The sequence below is a fragment of the Vicia villosa genome, linkage group LG5 (assembly GCF_029867415.1).
Source record: "Vicia villosa cultivar HV-30 ecotype Madison, WI linkage group LG5, Vvil1.0, whole genome shotgun sequence".
NCBI lineage: Eukaryota > Viridiplantae > Streptophyta > Magnoliopsida > Fabales > Fabaceae > Vicia > Vicia villosa.
In genome coordinates this window covers 637,948-655,795 of record NC_081184.1, presented here as the reverse complement: position 1 = coordinate 655,795, position 17,848 = coordinate 637,948, and positions in this window count along the sequence as shown.

Below are 17,848 nucleotides of genomic sequence, written 5' to 3'. Positions count from 1 at the left end.
ATGCTATATAAAAGTCAGAAGTTCGTTAAACTTTCATACATTTATTTAATTAAATTTTTGTGTGTTATACTACATAAAAGCCACGAAGTTTGTTTAACTTGCAAAATTTGGTCTTTTTGATGATTATCGTGTGCAATACCATATAAAATTCACAAAGTTCCTTAAATTACAAAGATTGGTATTTTGGATGATTTCCGTGTGCTATACTACATAAAAGTCATGAAGTTAGTTAACCTTGCATACAATGATATTTTGGAATATTTTCGTGTGATATACTACATAAAAGTCACGAAGTTCTTTAAACTTTGAAAATTTGGTATTTTTGAAGATTTTTGTGTGCTATACTACATAAAAGTCACGAAGTTCAATAAACTTACAAACTTTGGTATTTTCGAAGATTTTTCGTCTGTAATACTATATAACATACACAAAGTTCATTAAACTTGCATACGTTGGTATTTGGAAGATTCTCGTGTGCTATACTATATAAAAGTCAGAAGTTCGTTAAACTTTCATACATTTATTTTATTTAATTTTTGTGTGCTATACTACATAAATCCATGAAGTTTGTTAAACTTATAAATTATGGTCTTTCTGAAGATTATCGTGTGCTATACCACATAAATTCACAAAGTTCCTTAAATTACAAAGATTGGGATTTTAGATGTTTTTCGTGTGCTATACTACATATAAGTCATGAAGTTAGCTAAGCTTGCATACAATGATATTTTGGAAGATTTTTGTGTGCTATACTACATAAAAGTCACGAAGTTCTTTAAACTTTGAAAATTTGTTTTTATTTGAAGATTTTCGTGTGCTATACTACATAAAAGTCACGAAGCTCGTTAAACTTGCAAACTTTGGTATTTTCGAAGATTTTTCGTCTGCAATACTATATAACATACACAAAGTTCATTAAACTTGCATACGTTGGTATTTGGAAGATTCTCGTGTGCTATACTATATAAAAGTCAGAAGATCGTTAAACTTTCATACATTTATTTTATTTTATTTTTGTGTGCTATACTACATAAAACCACTATGTTTGTTAAACGTAAAAATTTTGGTCTTTTTGAAGATTATCGTGTGCTATACCATATTAAATTCACAAAGTTCCTTATATTACAAAGATTGGGATTTTGGATGATTTTCGTGTGTTATACTACATAAAAGTCATGAAGTTAGTTAAGCTTGCATACAATGATATTTTGGAAGATTTTCGTGTGCTATACTACATAAAATTCATGAAGTTCTTTAAACTTTGAAAGTTGGGGTTTTTTTTCAAGATTTTCGTGTGCTATACTACATAAAAGTCACGAAGTTGGTTAAACTTGCAAACTTTGGTGTTTTTGAAAATTTTCGTCTGCAATACTATATAACATACAGAAAGCTCATTAAACTTGCATACATTGGTATTTGGAAGATTTTCGTGTGGCATACTTCATAAAAGTCACGAAGTTCGTTAAACTTACAAAATTTAATCTTTTTGAAGATATTTGGATGTTATACTATATAAAATTCAGAAGTTCGTTAGACTTTCATACATTCATTTTATTAAATTTTTGTGTGCTAAACTACATAAAAGCAACGAAGTTTGTTAAACTTGCAAAATTTGGTCTTTTTTAAGATTATTGTGTGCTATACTACATAAAATTCACAAAGTTTCATAAATTGCAAAGTTTGGTATTTTGGATGATTTTTGTGTGCTATACTACATTAAAGTCATGAAGTTAGTTAAGTTTGCATACAATGATATTTTTGGAAGATTTTCGTGTGATATACTACATAAATGTCACAAAGTTAGTTTAACTTGCAAAATTTGGTCTTTTTGAAGATTTTTGTATGCTATAAACTACATAAAAGTCAAGAAGTTTGTTAAACTTGCAAACTTTGGTATTTCAGAAGATTTTCGTCTGCTATATTACATAACATACACAAAGTTCGTAAAACTTTCATACATTGGTATTTGGAAGATTTTCGTGTGGTATACTTCATAAAAGTCACGAAGCTCGTTAAACTTACTAAATTTGGTGTTTTTGAAGATATTCGTGTAATATGCTATATAAAAGTCAGAAGTTCGTTAAACTTTCATACATTTATTTAATTAAATTTTTGTGTGTTATACTACATAAAAGCCACGAAGTTTGTTTAACTTGCAAAATTTGGTCTTTTTGATGATTATCGTGTGCCATACCATATAAAATTCACAAAGTTCCTTAAATTACAAAGATTGGTATTTTGGATGGTTTCCGTGTGCTATACTACATAAAAGTCATGAAGTTAGTTAACCTTGCATACAATGATATTTTGGAATATTTTCGTGTGATATACTACATAAAAGTCACGAAGTTCTTTAAACTTTGAAAATTTGGTTTTTTTGAAGATTTTCGTGTGCTATACTACATAAAAGTCACGAAGTTCAGTAAACTTACAAACTTTGGTATTTTCGAAGATTTTTCGTCTGCAATACTATACAACATACACAAAGTTCATTAAACTTGCATACGATGGTATTTGGAAGATTCTCGTGTGCTATACTATATAAAAGTCAGAAGTTCGTTAAACTTTCATACATTTATTTTATTTAATTTTTGTGTGCTATACTACATAAAACCACGAAGTTTGTTAAACTTAAAAATTTTGGTCTTTTTGAAGATTATCGTGTCCTATACCACATAAATTGACAAAGTTCCTTAAATTACAAAGATTGGGATTTTGGATGATTTTCGTGTGCTATACTACATAAAAGTAATGAAGTTAGTTAAGCTTGCATACAATGATATTTTGGAAGATTTTCGTATGCTATACTACATAAAAGTCACGAAGTTCATTAAACTTTGAAAATTTGGTTTTTTTTGAAGATTTTCGTGTGCTATACTACATAAAAGTCACGAAGTTCGTTAAACTTGCAAACTTTGGTGTTTTCGAAGATTTTTGTCTGCTATATTACATATCATACACAAAGTTTGTTAAACTTTCATACATTGGTATTTGGAAGATTTTCGTGTGGTATACTTCATAAAAGTCACGAAGCTCGTTAAACTTACAAAATTTGGTGTTTTTGAAGATATGAGTGTAATATTCTATATAAAAGTCAGAAGTTCGTTAAACTTTCATACATTTATTTAATTAAATTTTTGTGTGTTATACTACATAAAACCACGAAGTTTGTTAAACTTAAAAATTTTGGTCTTTTTGAAGATTATCGTGTGCTATACCACATAAATTGACAAAGTTCCTTAAATTACAAAGATTGGGATTTTGGATGATTTTCGTGTGCTATACTACATAAAAGTCATGAAGTTAGTTAAGCTTGCATACAATGATATTTTGGAAGATTTTCGTGTGCTATACTACATAAAAGTCACGAAGTTCTTTAAACTCTGGAAATTTGGTTTTTTTTGAAGATTTTCGTGTGCTATACTACATAAAAGTCACGAAGTTCGTTAAACTTGCAAACTTTGGTGTTTTCGAAGATTTTTGTCTGCTATATTACATATCATACACAAAGTTTGTTAAACTTTCATACATTGGTATTTGGAAGATTTTCGTGTGGTATACTTCATAAAAGTCACGAAGCTCGTTAAACTTACAAAATTTGGTGTTTTTGAAGATATGAGTGTAATATGCTATATAAAAGTCAGAAGTTCGTTAAACTTTCACACATTTATTTAATTAAATTTTTGTGTGTTATACTACATAAAAGCCACGAAGTTTGTTTAACTTGCAAAATTTGGTCTTTTTGATGATTATCGTGTGCCATACCATATAAAATTCACAAAGTTCCTTAAATTACAAAGATTGGTATTTTTGATGATTTCCGTGTGCTATACTACATAAAAGTCATGAAGTTAGTTAACCTTGCATACAATGATATTTTGGAATATTTTCGTGTGATATACTACATAAAAGTCACGAAGTTCTATAAAATTTGAAAATTGGGTTTTTTTTGAAGATTTTCGTGTGCTATACTACATAAAAGTCACGAAGCTCGTTAAACTTGCAAACTTTGGTATTTTCGAAGATTTTTCGTCTGCAATACTATATAACATACACAAAGTTCATTAAACTTGCATACAATGGTATTTGGAAGATTCTCGTGTGCTATACTATATAAAAGTCAGAAGTTCGTTAAACTTTCATACATTTATTTTATTTTATTTTTGTGTGCTATACTACATAAAACCACTATGTTTGTTAAAATTAGAAATTTTTGTCTTTTTGAAGATTATCGTGTGCTATACCATATAAAATTCACAAAGTTCCTTATATTACAAAGATTGGGATTTTGGATGATTTTCGTGTGCTATACTACATAAAAGTCATGAAGTTAGTTAAGCTTGAATACAATGATATTTTGGAAGATTTTCGTGTGCTATACTACATAAAAGTCACGAAGTTCTTTAAACTTTGAAAATTGGGTTTTTTTTTCAAGATTTTCGTGTGCTATACTACATAAAAGTCACGAATTTGGTTAAACTTGCAAACTTTGGTGTTTTCGGAAATTTTCGTCTGCAATACTATATAACATACACAAAGCTCATTAAACTTGCATACATTGGTATTTGGAAGATTTCCGTGTGGTATACTTCATAAAAGCCACGAAGTTCGTTAAACTTACAAAATTTCATCTTTTTGAAGATATTTGTATGCTATACTATATAAAATTCAGAAGTTCGTTAGACTTTCATACATTCATTTTATTAAATTTTTGTGTGCTAAACTACATAAAAGCAACGAAGTTAGTTAAACTTGCAAAATTTGGTCTTTTTTAAGATTATTGTGTGCTATACTACATAAAATTCACAAAGTTCCATAAATTGCATAGTTTGGTATTTTGGATGATTTTTGTGTGCTATACTACATAAAAGTCATGAAGTTAGTTAAGTTTGCATACAATGATATTTTTGGAAGATTTTCGTGTGATATACTACATAAATGTCACGAAGTTAGTTAAACTTGCAAAATTTAGTCTTTTTGAAGATTTTTGTGTGCTATAAACTACATAAAAGTCAAGAAGTTTGTTAAACTTGCAAACTTTGGTATTTCAGAAGATTTTCGTCTGCTATATTACATAACATACATAAAGTTCGTAAAACTTTCATACATTGTTATTTGGAAGATTTTCGTGTGGTATACTTCATAAAAGTCACGAAGCTCGTTAAACTTACAAAATTTTGTCTTTTTGAAGATGGTCGTGTAATATGCTATATAAAAGTCAGAAGTTCGTTAAACTTTCATTCATTCATTTAATTTAATTTTTGTGTGCTATACTACGTAAAAGCCACGAAGTTTGTTTAACTTGCAAAATATGGTCTTTTTGAAGATTATCGTGTGCCATACCACATAAAATTCACAAAGTTCCTTAATTTACAAAGATTGATATTTTGGATGATTTTTGTGTGCTATACTACATAAAAGTCATGAAGTTAGTTAAGCTTGCATACAATGATATTCTGAAAGATTTTCGTGTGATATACTACATAAAAGTCACGAAGTTCTTTAAACTTTGAAATTTTGGTTTTGTTGAAGATTTTCGTGTGCTATACTACATAAAAGTCACGAAGTTCGTTAAACTTGCAAAATTTGATATTTTCGATGATTTTTCGTATGCAATACTATATAACATACACAAAGCTCGTTAAACTTGCATACGTTGGTATTTGGAAGATTTTCATGTGCTATACTATATAAAAGTCAAAAGTTCGTTAAACTATCATACATTTATTTTATTTAAAAATTATGGTTTGTTAAACTATCATACTACATACTACATAAATCCACGAAGTTTGTTAAACTTAAAAATTATGGTCTTTTTGAAGATTATCGTGTGCTATACCACATAAATTCACAAAGTTCCTTAAATTACAAAGATTGGGATTTTAGAAGATTTTCGTGTGCTATACTACATAAAAGTCATGAAGTTAGCTAAGCTTGGATACATTGATATTTTGGAAGATTTTTGTGTGTTATACTACATAAAAGTCACGAAGTTCTTTAAACTATGAAGATTTGTTTTTTTTTTTGAAGATTTCCGTGTGCTATACTTCATAAAAGTCCCGAAGTTAGTTAAACTTGCAAACCTTGGTGTTTTCGAAGATTTTCGTCTGCAATACTATATAACATACACAAAGTTTGTTAAACTTGCATACATTGGTGTTTGGAAGATTTTCGTGTGGTATACTTCATAAAAGTCACGAAGTTCGTTAAACTTACAAAATTTAATCTTTTTGAAGATATTCGTATGCTATACTATATAAAATTTTGAAGTTCGTTAAACTTTCATACATTCATTTTATTAAATTTTTGTGTGCTATACTTCATAAAAGCCACGAAGTTTGTGAAACTTGCAAATTTTGGTCTTTTTGAAGACTATCGTGTGCTATACTACATAAATTTCACAAAGTTCCATAAATTGCAAAGTTTAGTATTTTGGAGGATTTTCGTGTGCTATACTACATAAAAGTCCTGAAGTTATCTAAGCTTGCATACAATGATATTTTGGAAGATTTTCGTGTGATATACTCCATAAATGTCACGAAGTTCGTTAAACTTGCAAAATATGGTCTTTTTGAAGATTTTCGTGTGCTAGATTACATAAAAGTCAAGAAGTTTGTTAAACTTGCAAACTTTGGTATTTCAAAAGATTTTCGTCTGCTAGATTACATAACATACACAAAGTTCGTTAAAACTTTCATACATTGGTATTTGGAAGATTCTCGTGTAGTATACTTCATAAAAGTCACGAAGCTCGTTGAACCTACAAATTTAGTCTTTTTGAAGATATTCGTGTAATATGCTATTTAAAAGGCAGAAGTTCGTGAAACTTTCATACATTCTTTTAATTAAATTTTTGTAAGCTATACTACATAAAAGCCACGAAGTTTATTTAACTTGCAAATTTTTGTCTTTTTGAAGATTATCGTGTGCTATACTACATAAAATTCACAAAGTTCCTTAAATTACAAAGTTTGGTATTTGCAATGATTTTTGTGTGATATACTACATAAAAGTCATGAAGTTACTTAAGCTTGATACAACGATATTTTTGGAGAATTTCGTGTGATATACTACATAAAAGTCACGGAGTTCGTTAAACTTGCAAACTTTGATATTTTTGAAAATTTTCATCTGCAATACTATATAACATACACAAAGTTCGTTTAACTTGCATACGTTGGTATTTGGAAGATTTTTCGTGTGCTATATTATATAAAAGTCAAAAGTCAGAAGTTCGTGAAACTTTCATACATTTATTTTATTTTATTTTTGTCTGCTATACTACATAAAAGCCACGAAGTTTGTTAAACTTGAAAATTTTGGTCTTTTTGAAGATTATCGTGTGTTATACTACATAAAATTCACAAAGTTCCTTAGATTACAAAGATTGGGATTTTGGATTATTATCGTGTGCTATACGACATAAAAGTCATGAAGTTAGTTAAGCTTGCATACAATGATATTTTGGAATATTTTCGTGTGATATACTACATAAATGTCACGAAGTTCTTTAAACTTTGAAAATTTGATTTTTTTTTTGAAGATTTTCGTGTGGTATACTACATAAAAGTCACGAAGTTCGTTAAACTTGCAACCTTTGGTGTTTCAGAAGATTTCCGTTTGCTATATTACATAACATACACAAAGTTTGTTAAACTTGCATACATTGGTATTTGGAAGATTTTCGTGTGGTATACTTCATAAAAGTCACGAAGTTCGTTAAACTCACAAAATTAAATCTTTTTGAAGATATTCGTGTAATATGCTATATAAAAGTCAGAAGTTCGTTAAACTTTCATACATTCATTTTGTTAAATTTTTGTGTGCTATACTACATAAAAGACACGAAGTTTATTTAACTTGCAAAATTTGGTCGTTTTGAAGATTATCGTGTGTTATACTACATAAAATTCAAAAAGTTCCATAAATTACAAAGTTTGGTATTTTAGACGATTTCTGTGTGCTATACTACATAAATATCATCACGTTAGTTAAGCTTGCATACAATGATATTTTGGAAGACTTTCGTGTGATATACTACATAAAAGTCACGAAGTTCTTTAAACTTTGAAAAATTTGGTCTTTTTTGAAGATTTTCGTGTGCTATACTACATAAAAGTCACGAAGTTCGTTAAACTTTCAAACTTTGGTATTTTTGAAAATTTTCGTCTGCAATACTATATAACATACACAAAGTTCGTTAAACTTGTATACATTGGTATTTGGAAGATTTTCGTGTGCTATATTAAATAAAAGTCAGAAGTTCGTTAAACTTTCATACATTCATTTTATTAACTTTTTGTGTGCTATACTACATAAAAGCCACGAAGTTTGTTAAACTTGCAAAATTTGGTCTTCTTGAAGATTATCGTGTGCTATACCACATAAAATTCACAAAGTTCCTTAAATTACAAAGATTGGGATTTTGGATGATTTTCGTGTGCTATACTACATAAAAGTCATGAAGTTAGTTAAGCTTGCATACAATGATATTTTGGAAGATTTTCGTGTGCTATACTATATAAAACTTTGAAGTTAGTTAAGCTCTCATACATTTATTTTATTAAATTTTTGTGTGCTATACTACATAAAAGTCAGGAAGTTCGTTAAACTTGCAAAATTTGGTCTTTTTTAAGATTTTTGTATGTTATACTACATAAAAGTCACGAAGTTCGTTAAACTTGCAAACTTTGGTCATTTTGAAGATTTTTGTTTGTTATAATATATAAGTCACGAATTTCGTTTAACTAGCAAAATTTGGTCATTTTGAAGATTTTCGTTTGCTATACTACATAAAACTCTCGAAGTGTGCTAAACTTATAATAATTTTGCATTTTGGAAGATTTTCCTGTGCTATACTACATAAAAGTCATGATGTTTGTTAAACTTGCAAAAATTTGGCATCTTGGGAGATTTTTGTGTACGATACTACAGAAAAGTCACGAAGTTAGTTAAGCTTGCATACATTGGTATTTTGGAAGATTTTCGTGTGTTATATACTATATAAAAATCACGAAGTTTGATGAACGTGCAAAGTTTGGTCTTTTTGAAGATTTTCGTGTGTTATACTATATAAAAGTCACGAAGTTAGTTAAGCTTGAATACATTGGTATTTTGGAAGATTTTCGTGTGCTATACTATATAAAAGTCAGGAAGTTTGGTGAACTTGCAAACTTTGGTCTTTTTGAAGATTTTCGTATGCTATACTACATAAAAGTCACGAAGTTCATTAAACTTGCAAAAATTTGTTATTTTGGAACATTTTTGTGTGCATAAAATACATGAAGTTCGTTAAACTTGCGTACATTGATATTTTGGAAGATTTTCGTTTATTATACTACATAAAAGTCATGAAGTTCTTTAAACTTGCTTACATTAGTGTTTTGGTAGATTTTTGTATCTTATTCTACGTAAAAGTCACGAAGTTCCTTAAACTTGCAAAGCTTGGTAATTAGGAAGATTTTTGTGTGTTATACTACATAAAAGTCACGAAGTTAGTTAAGCTTGTGTACATTGGTATTTTTGAAGATTTTGGTGTGCCATACTACATAAAACTCACAAAGTTCGGTAAACTTGCAAACTTTGGTATTTCGGAAGATTTTCATGTGCTATACAACCTAAAATACACGAAATTCGTTAAACTTGCATACATTGGTATTTTGGAAATTGTTCGTGTGTTATACTACATAAAAGTCACGAAGTTCGTTAAACTAGCAAATTTTGGTGTTTTGAAGATTTTTGTGTGCTATAATAGATAAAAGTGATGAAGTTCGTTAAACTTGCAAAAATTTAATATTATGGAATATTTTTGTGTGTTATATACTACATAAAATTTACGAAGTACGTTAAACTTTCAAAGTTTGGTCTTTTTGAAGGTTTTCGTGTGCTTTACTACATAAAAGTCACGAAGATCGTTAAACTTTCAAAGTTTGGTTTTTTGAAAGATTTTTGTGTGGTATACTACATAAAAGTGACGAAGTTAGTTAAGCTTGCATACATTGGTATTTATACGATTTTTGTGCTCTATACTCCCTATGTCTCAAATTATAAGAGAAATTCAATTTTTTGATTCATTGAATAATTAATGTATTTGGTCTATATATAGATCCGGATACATTAATTTTTCAATGAATTTAAAAAGTGAATTTCTCTTATAATTTGGGACGGAGGGAGTACTACATAAAAGTCATGAAGTTAGTTAAGCTTGCATACAATGATATTTTGGAAGATTTTCGTGTGCTATACTACATAAAAGTCATGAAGTTCTTTAAACTTTGAAAATTGGGGTTTTTTTTCAAGATTTTCGTGTGCTATACTACATAAAAGTCACGAAGTTGGTTAAACTTGCAAACTTTGGTGTTTTTGAAAATTTTCGTCTGCAATACTATATAACATACAGAAAGCTCATTAAACTTGCATACATTGGTATTTGGAAGATTTTCGTGTGGCATACTTCATAAAAGTCACGAAGTTCGTTAAACTTACAAAATTTAATCTTTTTGAAGATATTTGGATGTTATACTATATAAAATTCAGAAGTTCGTTAGACTTTCATACATTCATTTTATTAAATTTTTGTGTGCTAAACTACATAAAAGCAACGAAGTTTGTTAAACTTGCAAAATTTGGTCTTTTTTAAGATTATTGTGTGCTATACTACATAAAATTCACAAAGTTTCATAAATTGCAAAGTTTGGTATTTTGGATGATTTTTGTGTGCTATACTACATTAAAGTCATGAAGTTAGTTAAGTTTGCATACAATGATATTTTTGGAAGATTTTCGTGTGATATACTACATAAATGTCACAAAGTTAGTTTAACTTGCAAAATTTGGTCTTTTTGAAGATTTTTGTATGCTATAAACTACATAAAAGTCAAGAAGTTTGTTAAACTTGCAAACTTTGGTATTTCAGAAGATTTTCGTCTGCTATATTACATAACATACACAAAGTTCGTAAAACTTTCATACATTAGTATTTGGAAGATTTTCGTGTGGTATACTTCATAAAAGTCACGAAGCTCGTTAAACTTACTAAATTTGGTGTTTTTGAAGATATTCGTGTAATATGCTATATAAAAGTCAGAAGTTCGTTAAACTTTCATACATTTATTTAATTAAATTTTTGTGTGTTATACTACATAAAAGCCACGAAGTTTGTTTAACTTGCAAAATTTGGTCTTTTTGATGATTATCGTGTGCCATACCATATAAAATTCACAAAGTTCCTTAAATTACAAAGATTGGTATTTTGGATGATTTCCGTGTGCTATACTACATAAAAGTCATGAAGTTAGTTAACCTTGCATACAATTATATTTTGGAATATTTTCGTGTGATATACTACATAAAAGTCACGAAGTTCTTTAAACTTTGAAAATTTGGTTTTTTTGAAGATTTTCGTGTGCTATACTACATAAAAGTCACGAAGTTCAGTAAACTTACAAACTTTGGTATTTTCGAAGATTTTTCGTCTGCAATACTATATAACATACACAAAGTTCATTAAACTTGCATACGTTTGTATTTGGAAGATTCTCGTGTGCTATAATATATAAAAGTCAAAAGTTCGTTAAACTTTCATACATTTATTTTATTTAATTTTTGTGTGCTATACTACATAAAACCACGAAGTTTGTTAAACTTAAAAATTTTGGACTTTTTGAAGATTATCGTGTGCTATACCACATAAATTGACAAAGTTCCTTAAATTACAAAGATTGGGATTTTGGATGATTTTCGTGTGCTATACTACATAAAAGTCATGAAGTTAGTTAAGCTTGCATACAATGATATTTTGGAAGATTTTCGTGTGCTATACTACATAAAAGTCACGAAGTTCTTTAAACTCTGGAAATTTGGTTTTTTTTGAAGATTTTCGTGTGCTATATTACATAAAAGTCACGAAGTTCGTTAAACTTGCAAACTTTGGTGTTTTCGAAGATTTTTGTCTGCTATATTACATATTATACACAAAGTTTGTTAAACTTTCATACATTGGTATTTGGAAGATTTTCGTGTGGTATACTTCATAAAAAGTCACGAAGCTCGTTATACTTACAAAATTTGGTGTTTTTGAAGATATGAGTGTAATATGCTATATAAAAGTCAGAAGTTCGTTAAACTTTCACACATTTATTTAATTAAATTTTTGTGTGTTATACTACATAAAAGCCACGAAGTTTGTTTAACTTGCAAAATTTGGTCTTTTTGATGATTATCGTGTGCCATACCATATAAAATTCACAAAGTTCCTTAAATTACAAAGATTGGTATTTTGGATGATTTCCGTGTGCTATACTACATAAAAGTCATGAAGTTAGTTAACCTTGCATACAATGATATTTTTGAATATTTTCGTGTGATATACTACATAAAAGTCACGAAGTTCTTTAAACTTTGAAAATTGGGTTTTTTTTGAAGATTTTCGTGTGCTATACTACATAAAAGTCACGAAGCTCGTTAAACTTGCAAACTTTGGTATTTTCGAAGATTTTTCGTCTGCAATACTATATAACATACACAAAGTTCATTAAACTTGCATACAATGGTATTTTGAAGATTCTCGTGTGCTATACTATATAAAAGTCAGAAGTTCGTTAAACTTTCATACATTTATTTTATTTTATTTTTGTGTGCTATACTACATAAAACCACTATGTTTGTTAAACTTAGAAATTTTTGTCTTTTTGAAGATTATCGTGTGCTATACCATATAAAATTCACAAAGTTCCTTATATTACAAAGATTGGGATTTTGGATGATTTTCGTGTGCTATACTACATAAAAGTCATGAAGTTAGTTAAGCTTGAATACAATGATATTTTGGAAGATTTTCGTGTGCTATACTACATAAAAGTCACGAAGTTCTTTAAACTTTGAAAATTGGGTTTTTTTTTCAAGATTTTCGTGTGCTATACTACATAAAAGTCACGAATTTGGTTAAACTTGCAAACTTTGGTGTTTTCGGAAATTTTCGTCTGCAATACTATATAACATACACAAAGCTCATTAAACTTGCATACATTGGTATTTGGAAGATTTTCGTGTGGTATACTTCATAAAAGTCACGAAGTTCGTTAAACTTACAAAATTTAATCTTTTTGAAGATATTTGTATGCTATACTATATAAAATTCAGAAGTTCGTTAGACTTTCATACATTCATTTTATTAAATTTTTGTGTGCTAAACTACATAAAAGCAACGAAGTTTGTTAAACTTGCAAAATTTGGTCTTTTTTAAGATTATTGTGTGCTATACTACATAAAATTCACAAAGTTCCATAAATTGCATAGTTTGGTATTTTGGATGATTTTTGTGTGCTATACTACATAAAAGTCATGAAGTTAGTTAAGTTTGCATACAATGATATTTTTGGAAGATTTTCGTGTGATATACTACATAAATGTCACGAAGTTAGTTAAACTTGCAAAATTTAGTCTTTTTGAAGATTTTTGTGTGCTATAAACTACATAAAAGTCAAGAAGTTTGTTAAACTTGCAAACTTTGGTATTTCAGAAGATTTTCGTCTGCTATATTACATAACATACATAAAGTTCGTAAAACTTTCATACATTGTTATTTGGAAGATTTTCGTGTGGTATACTTCATAAAAGTCACGAAGCTCGTTAAACTTACAAAATTTTGTCTTTTTGAAGATGGTCGTGTAATATGCTATATAAAAGTCAGAAGTTCGTTAAACTTTCATTCATTCATTTAATTTAATTTTTGTGTGCTATACTACGTAAAAGCCACAAAGTTTGTTTAACTTGCAAAATATGGTCTTTTTGAAGATTATCGTGTGCCATACCACATAAAATTCACAAAGTTCCTTAATTTACAAAGATTGATATTTTGGATGATTTTTGTGTGCTATACTACATAAAAGTCATGAAGTTAGTTAAGCTTGCATACAATGATATTCTGAAAGATTTTCGTGTGATATACTACATAAAAGTCACGAAGTTCTTTAAACTTTGAAATTTTGGTTTTGTTGAAGATTTTCGTGTGCTATACTACATAAAAGTCACGAAGTTCGTTAAACTTGCAAAATTTGATATTTTCGATGATTTTTCGTATGCAATACTATATAACATACACAAAGCTCGTTAAACTTGCATACGTTGGTATTTGGAAGATTTTCATGTGCTATACTATATAAAAGTCAAAAGTTCGTTAAACTATCATACATTTATTTTATTTAAAAATTATGGTTTGTTAAACTATCATACTACATACTACATAAATCCACGAAGTTTGTTAAACTTAAAAATTATGGTCTTTTTGAAGATTATCGTGTGCTATACCACATAAATTCACAAAGTTCCTTAAATTACAAAGATTGGGATTTTAGAAGATTTTCGTGTGCTATACTACATAAAAGTCATGAAGTTAGCTAAGCTTGGATACATTGATATTTTGGAAGATTTTTGTGTGCTATACTACATAAAAGTCACGAAGTTCTTTAAACTATGAAAATTTGTTTTTTTTTTGAAGATTTCCGTGTGCTATACTTCATAAAAGTCCCGAAGTTAGTTAAACTTGCAAACCTTGGTGTTTTCGAAGATTTTCGTCTGCAATACTATATAACATACACAAAGTTCGTTAAACTTGCATACATTGGTGTTTGGAAGATTTTCGTGTGGTATACTTCATAAAAGTCACGAAGTTCGTTAAACTTACAAAATTTAATCTTTTTGAAGATATTCGTATGCTATACTATATAAAATTTAGAAGTTCGTTAAACTTTCATACATTCATTTTATTAAATTTTTGTGTGCTATACTTCATAAAAGCCACGAAGTTTGTTAAACTTGCAAATTTTGGTCTTTTTGAAGACTATCGTGTGCTATACTACATAAAATTCACAAAGTTCCATAAATTGCAAAGTTTAGTATTTTGGAGGATTTTCATGTGCTATACTACATAAAAGTCCTGAAGTTATCTAAGCTTGCATACAATGATATTTTGGAAGATTTTCGTGTGATATACTCCATAAATGTCACGAAGTTCGTTAAACTTGCAAAATATGGTCTTTTTGAAGATTTTCGTGTGCTAGATTACATAAAAGTCAAGAAGTTTGTTAAACTTGCAAACTTTGGTATTTCAAAAGATTTTCGTCTGCTAGATTACATAACATACACAAAGTTCGTTAAAACTTTCATACATTGGTATTTGGAAGATTCTCGTGTAGTATACTTCATAAAAGTCACGAAGCTCGTTGAACCTACAAATTTAGTCTTTTTGAAGATATTCGTGTAATATGCTATTTAAAAGGCAGAAGTTCGTGAAACTTTCATACATTCTTTTAATTAAATTTTTGTAAGCTATACTACATAAAAGCCACGAAGTTTATTTAACTTGCAAATTTTTGTCTTTTTGAAGATTATCGTGTGCTATACTACATAAAATTCACAAAGTTCCTTAAATTACAAAGTTTGGTATTTGCAATGATTTTTGTGTGATATACTACATAAAAGTCATGAAGTTACTTAAGCTTGATACAACGATATTTTTGGAGAATTTCGTGTGATATACTACATAAAAGTCACGGAGTTCGTTAAACTTGCAAACTTTGATATTTTTGAAAATTTTCATCTGCAATACTATATAACATACACAAAGTTCGTTTACCTTGCATACGTTGGTATTTGGAAGATTTTTCGTGTGCTATATTATATAAAAGTCAGAAGTTCGTGAAACTTTCATACATTTATTTTATTTAATTTTTGCCTGCTATACTACATAAAAGCCACTAAGTTTGTTAAACTTGAAAATTTTGGTCTTTTTGAAGATTATCGTGTGTTATACTACATAATATTCACAAAGTTCCTTAGATTACAAAGATTGGGATTTTGGATTATTATCGTGTGCTATACGACATAAAAGTCATGAAGTTAGTTAAGCTTGCATACAATGATATTTTGGAATATTTTCGTGTGACATACTACATAAATGTCACGAAGTTCTTTAAACTTTGAAAATTTGATTTTTTTTTTGAAGATTTTCGTGTGGTATACTACATAAAAGTCACGAAGTTCGTTAAACTTGCAACCTTTGGTGTTTCAGAAGATTTCCGTTTGCTATATTACATAACATACACAAAGTTTGTTAAACTTGCATACATTGGTATTTGGAAGATTTTCGTGTGGTATACTTCATAAAAGTCACGAAGTTCGTTAAACTCACAAAAGTAAATCTTTTTGAAGATATTCGTGTAATATGCTATATAAAAGTCAGAAGTTCGTTAAACTTTCATACATTCATTTTGTTAAATTTCTGTGTGCTATACTACATAAAAGACACGAAGTTTATTTAACTTGCAAAATTTGGTCGTTTTGAAGATTATCGTGTGTTATACTACATAAAATTCAAAAAGTTCCATAAATTACAAAGTTTAGTATTTTAGAGGATTTCTGTGTGCTATACTACATAAATATCATCACGTTAGTTAAGCTTGCATACAATGATATTTTGGAAGACTTTCGTGTGATATACTACATAAAAGTCACGAAGTTCTTTAAACTTTGAAAAATTTGGTCTTTTTTGAAGATTTTCGTGTGCTATACTACATAAAAGTCACGAAGTTCGTTAAACTTTCAAACTTTGGTATTTTTGAAAATTTTCGTCTGCAATACTATATAACATACACAAAGTTCGTTAAACTTGTATACATTGGTATTTGGAAGATTTTCGTGTGCTATATTAAATAAAAGTCAGAAGTTCGTTAAACTTTCATACATTCATTTTATTAACTTTTTGTGTGCTATACTACATAAAAGCCACGAAGTTTGTTAAACTTGCAAAATTTGGTCTTCTTGAAGATTATCGTGTGCTATACCACATAAAATTCACAAAGTTCCTTAAATTACAAAGATTGGGATTTTGGAAGATTTTCGTGTGCTATACTACATAAAAGTCATGAAGTTAGTTAAGCTTGCATACAATGATATTTTGGAAGATTTTCGTGTGCTATACTATATAAAACTTTGAAGTTAGTTAAGCTCTCATACATTTATTTTATTAAATTTTTGTGTGCTATACTACATAAAAGTCAGGAAGTTCGTTAAACTTGCAAAATTTGGTCTTTTTTAAGATTTTTGTATGTTATACTACATAAAAGTCACGAAGTTCGTTAAACTTGCAAACTTTGGTCATTTTGAAGATTTTTGTTTGTTATAATATAAGAGTCACGAATTTCGTTTAACTAGCAAAATTTGGTCATTTTGAAGATTTTCGTTTGCTATACTACATAAAACTCTCGAAGTGTGCTAAACTTATAATAATTTTGCATTTTGGAAGATTTTCCTGTGCTATACTACATAAAAGTCATGATGTTTGTTAAACTTGCAAAAATTTGGCATCTTGGGAGATTTTTGTGTACGATACTACAGAAAAGTCACGAAGTTAGTTAAGCTTGCATACATTGGTATTTTGGAAGATTTTCGTGTGTTATATACTATATAAAAATCACGAAGTTTGATGAACGTGCAAAGTTTGGTCTTTTTGAAGATTTTCGTGTGTTATACTATATAAAAGTCACGAAGTTAGTTAAGCTTGAATACATTGGTATTTTGGAAGATTTTCATGTGCTATACTATATAAAAGTCAGGAAGTTTGGTGAACTTGCAAACTTTGGTCTTTTTGAAGATTTTCGTATGCTATACTACATAAAAGTCACGAAGTTCATTAAACTTGCAAAAATTTGTTATTTTGGAACATTTTTGTGTGCATAAAATACATGAAGTTCGTTAAACTTGCGTACATTGATATTTTGGAAGATTTTCGTTTATTATACTACATAAAAGTCATGAAGTTCTTTAAACTTGCTTACATTAGTGTTTTGGT